This window comes from Pinus tabuliformis, chromosome 6, assembly GCF_031772625.1.
Source record: "Pinus tabuliformis cultivar Carrire ecotype Pingquan chromosome 6, CPIR1, whole genome shotgun sequence".
NCBI classification, from domain to species: domain Eukaryota; kingdom Viridiplantae; phylum Streptophyta; class Pinopsida; order Pinales; family Pinaceae; genus Pinus; species Pinus tabuliformis.
Genome location: NC_142292.1, coordinates 1,560,854,285 through 1,560,859,751, shown reverse-complemented (window position 1 = coordinate 1,560,859,751; position 5,467 = coordinate 1,560,854,285). Strand labels below are relative to the sequence as shown.

Genomic DNA, 5,467 nt, shown 5'->3' with positions numbered 1-5,467 from the left:
ATTGGAATAGGTAACCTTGTATCCTATGTTATGATTTTTTATATTTATACAATTTTTATCTGCGGTTTATATTCTAGGAACATCTACGGTATGTCTGATATAGCAGGTAGAATTGATAAAGGTTATAGGTTAAAGTATCTTTATGAAGTAGAGTTGTATGTTTCATATTGTGAGAAGCTTGTACTCTGTCATTTTAAAGCTATCCTGTTGAGTGAAAGTTTAAATGCCCTTCATTAGTTTGGATTGAGGCACTCTTACTGTGAAACTCTTTCGCTTTCTAAGCTTCCTCTATTTTGCTTAATCAATTGTGGTACTGTTACAGTTTCTCTTTCTACCCTTCTTTTATTTTTGCTTACTAAACCTGATTTGCTAGGCATTGATTTTTCTCTAAACTCACAAGTTGATCTCAACAAACAAAAAGAAGCTCCACCTAACTTAAATTTCCGTTTTTTTATATAGAAAATGGGTGTAAAGTGTTGATAAGCTATTTTTATGGTGCATATTTTAGAAACATAGAATATTCTAAAATCTGATAAACTCAATTGTTTAATTTTGTTTATATCTATCAAATTTCCATACTCAATTTATGTCAATTGCAGATTTTGAGAATATCCTCAAATTTAATATTTATGAGAGAAATCAAACAATTAACACCTCTCTTTCTCTTACTGGGGCATATCTGTTGTCAGACTGACCTAGGCCCAATCAAAAATTAAATAATTGACCATGCTTATGTCTTTCTGATTGCCAAATATTCAGAAATTCAACATTTACCCTAGATATACTCAAAATCTAATTCCTACATATACTCAAAATCTACAATCTACTAATGATGCCCACCAATACTATGTCTGCAAGGAGATGCTGTTTGGAATATTTATGGGTCATATGCTGCTGTTCACTAGCCGAAGATTTACGCAGTAACCTTTGTGGACAGGTGAAGCTAAGTCTGTTTTCGATATATAGTCAAAGGTCCAACAAAAAACAAGCGACCAGGCAGGAGTCAGGAGAGCAGATCGTCAAGTGTGGAGTTGCAGTAGAGAATATATCTAAGATGGGTAGAGCTCCTTGCTGCTCAAAACAAGGGCTTAATCAGGGGCCTGGAAGGTCGAGGAGGATATGATTTTGTGCGACTACATTCAAATTCATGGCGTTGGAAGATGGAGAGATCTCCCCCAAAGAGCAGGTGAGTCCCAACAAACCTGCAATAGTACTATATTGATACATTCTTAAATAGGTATTGGTGGGTTAAATAAGCGGAGCGAATTTGTATTTGTAGGTATTGAGCGGTGTGGAAAGAGTTGTAGATTGCGTTGGTTAAATTATCTTTTCCCCGACATTAAACATGGTAATATTTACATTGATGAGGAGGACATTATTATTCGGATGCATCGCCTTCTTGGCAACAGGTATGTGGATTTATGGTGAGTAGAACGGAAAAAATTATTGAGTTTTTTTTTGGGAAGAATGCTTTGAAATTTGATAAATATTAAAAATTACAGTAATAATAAAAAATAAAATAATTTTGATTTTAATTTGAGTATAAAATTTCATAACGATAAAAATAATTAATCGATCCATATATTTGCAAATCAAGATATTACAAATAGACAATTGAAATAAAAATGATTTAATCGATAAGAACTTTCAGAATGCTGATTTCTGGCTACGTCATTACCATGCAGGTGGTCCTTGATAGTAGGACGGTTGCCTGGGTGGACAGACAACGAAATCAAGAACCACTGGAACATTCATATGCAAAAGAAGGTGCCGCCACAGGAATCTCAGAGAAAGAAAATGTTCAAAATTATCGCAATCAAACCCAGACCTGTCGGAATAAAAACTGTGGTGGAACACACTGAAATGGTGAATCCAAATGCTCGCAACAGTTCTGCCTGCAGTAACTGTACAAGGTCAGATCATTCCTTCAATTTTTTTACACGAAGCTCCCCCAAATTTTAGAAGAAGCTAGACGCAGCATTAATGGTGGTGGTTGGAATTACTATTGTTTTTCCAACACTCCCCCTTAATTCCAACCATATAACAAATATACAATATATAAAAGATTGTAAACATACTCTTAATTGACATGCCTGCTGGTCTAAGTCTCAGCTAGGCTTATGATATAATCTTGATTTTCTACAACACATAACTTACTTCTACAAAACTCAAATTTTGTCTTCCCAGGAGGCTTAGTTAATATGTCAGCTACATTCTCATTTGTATTACAGTGTATTAAAGAAATTTCTTTTGATTAGGCCTTTTCTCTTATAAAATGATATTGTGTGTCTATATGTTTTGACCTTGCATGACATATAGGATTGTTCCCCAATTTGATGGTGCTTTGATTGTCACATATGATCACGTTAGGTTCTTTTTGACCCTCACCAACATCTTCAAGTATTCTTCTGAGCCATATAGCTTCACAGGTGCCACTACATAATGCTTTATATTCTGCTTCAGTTGATGACAAGGAAACTATTGCCTATTTCTTACTGCTCCATGATATAGCTCCTGATCCTATGTTGAAGACGTATCCAGTGGTGGATTTCCTGTCATCTGGATTTCCAGCCCAGTCAGAATCAGAATGACCTGTCAATTCAACATTACAAGCATTAGTATATTCAATACCAAAATTGATATTTCTCTTTAAGTATCGAAGGACCCTTTTTGCAGCTATCCAATGGCTTTCATGAGTCTTAGCCATGAATTGACTAGGTATGCTTACTGCATAAGCAATGTCTGGTCTAGTCGTAGTGAGATAATTCAGACTTCCCACTAATTGTCGATATAATGTTCCATTCACCTCTTTTGTTCCATCATCACTTTTTAATTTGATATTTTGTTCCAATGGAGTGCTCACTGCTTTACATCCATTTATATGAAATCTTTTTAGTACTTCATTTGTATATTTGCTTTGTGTGATTAAGGTTCTTTCATCATTTCTCCATACTTCAAGACCTAGACAATAGTGCATCTCATCAAGATCCTTCATATCAAATTCTTGTGATAACTTCATTTTTATATCTGTAATTAATTTATTAGCACTCCCTATTATTATTAGATCATCAACATATATAGAAAGTAATACTATATCCCCATTTATGTCTGTCTTGACATACAAATTAGGATCATTTTTACTCTTTTTAAATCCTTGCTGAAAGAAGAATTTGTCAATTTTCTCATACCAATATCTGAGGGCTTGTTCTAGTCCATATAATGTTATCGGGAAAAGTGTCTACTTAGAACGCCCCTATCCCACTAAGGTGTGACAGTACCTTAGAAACAAACAGAGAAAACTACTTTCGTATTCTTCTTTATGAACTATAAACGAAGAGGAATAGGATGAACCAACCTGTGTCTTGCGCTAGTCCTTTGATCCAATCTCTCTCCTCTTTGACAGCTTCCAGCTACCTGCTCCCTTACTTGCCCAGCTTCACCAAGTTCCTGCAAGATCACAGAAGAATAAAACTACACAAAGACATGGATTTATATTCATAAATAGCTTAGGATCAGATTTAAGCTAAACATGCAAATATAACAAACATCATTGATACACAAGCATGTAGGAGAAACTCAAATAGTTTTATTGATATAACAAGAAGGTCCAGGAGGAGTTACAACCAATGATTCCTGATCCAGCATCAACCCCCCAGCAAAGGAATCCCCTCTTCACCTCCAACAAAGCATAAATCACCCAATACTCTGATCTCTATCTCAAAACCAACATCAATTCTCTGCAATGTACAAAATTCCAGCCTCTGGATCTCTGGGATGAGGGATCCATATATAGATGTATGCAAAGAAGATGAGTCAGCTTATGATTTGACTTGTGGCTTCTCTCTGTCAGTTCTTGCTTCCACTTGGAGACTGAGAGCCTCTTACTCATCCTTGGTCGAACTCAGTGAGGCAAGTGTCATTGGGGAAGATTCTGGAAGCTTCCATTGTCTGTCCACCTCGCGGAATGACACTGCCATTTGTCATTTCCCGCTCAGCGTACCCTGGTAGTGCATTTAGGTCCGTTGCAATGCACCTAGCTAGTGTACTTGGGTGCTATGCAACGCAGCTAGCTAGTGGAGCAGCTGAAATGATCCTGATTTGACTGATTCTGAGCAGTTTCTGGTGGAGAACTTCTGGGAGAAGCTGTAATTTGTTGACCTCGTTCCTTTAGGGGCCGGAACAACACTTTTAGGGACTTAGGATCCCTTGGTTTATGGACATTTCATGCTTAGAGCTGTAAGGCACAAAAATGTCTATAACAGTTGCCCCCTAAAGTATGAGGCCATTTATCGGGTGAAATGCTTTATTAGGAGGATTCGAAGTTCTTTCAATGCTGGGAGGAGACCTGTAATAAGATACAATGCAGTACATTATCTTCATACTATTTTCATGATCTAGCTGAGGCGGGCATTCCCATGCTCAGTTTTATAAATTCATTTTCATGTACATAGGACAGACAATCGTCTGATGGTAGACTGATGATTCTGATAGAGCCATCATCCTTTTGGTAGGATGATTATCTGTGCTGCAATGCTGTACATTTCAATGTCTTTATTCTCCTGAATATATATTGTAGCCCGGATGGATGAAACTAGATCCGGGGTCTTCAATCTCGTCCGATCTTTACTCGAAGTACAAGTCGATCCATGTGAGAAATGTTTTGAAGTCGAACATGGAAAGACATCGCTTGATTACCAGTCAATGATGTAAACTGTTAACAAGCGCGAGAGGAATCACCGATAATGATGATGACCCTCAAGGTACTGCAGTACAATTCACGTGGTGTGAATAAAGGACTTGGCGTCGAACACCACGCAAAATATTTCGGTCGAAGGTCATTGATGTATACCTGTTGCCGAAAGTGAGCAACTTGCCATTGAGGCATGCAAGCTTCAAAGTACTGGATGGGGTGTTCCTAGATCAACTTCTTGGATAATGAGCTGATGTCGACAAGAAGCGATCCGTCAAAGGAGGGCCTTGATGAATCCCACATCAATGACACGGAACGGAGCAAATGATTTTGATGGAGGTGAAAACGATCTGATGATATATGGTTCAGGATGGCAGTCATGAAAGAATGAAGTATAATGTATGGTAGTGGATGGGACACGGGTGACTTCTCTGGATGACTTCTCTTGAACATGTCGGCGACACTTGTGTGATGGATTGGTAGCATTTACCCCAGATGTGGATGGTATGGCATGACCATGGTGATGTGACCGGTGAATGAAACAACCCAACCCAACTTAGGCACGGAATGGAAGTGTCATGTTCAAGAGTGACTTGCTACCAATAAAGATTCTTTGAGTTTCTTCCCAATTTTTTCCCAGTCATTGCTGACCAGTACCTCTTTATTTTTGTCAAGCTTGAGGAGGATAACATATGCTTGTTCTATAATTTGCCCTTCGGGCAAACCCATCGCTATGTTTTAACGAGCCTAGCGATAGTGAAACTCGTTCTCGTCTAA

General features: G+C 37.8%; 1 pseudogene; it reads left to right on the top strand.

The window, feature by feature from the left end:
- Positions 1-1,119: 1,119 nt before the first annotated feature.
- LOC149264694 (transcription factor MYB1 pseudogene) lies at positions 1,120-1,962 on the top strand (annotated as a pseudogene).
- Positions 1,963-5,467: the final 3,505 nt, after the last annotated feature.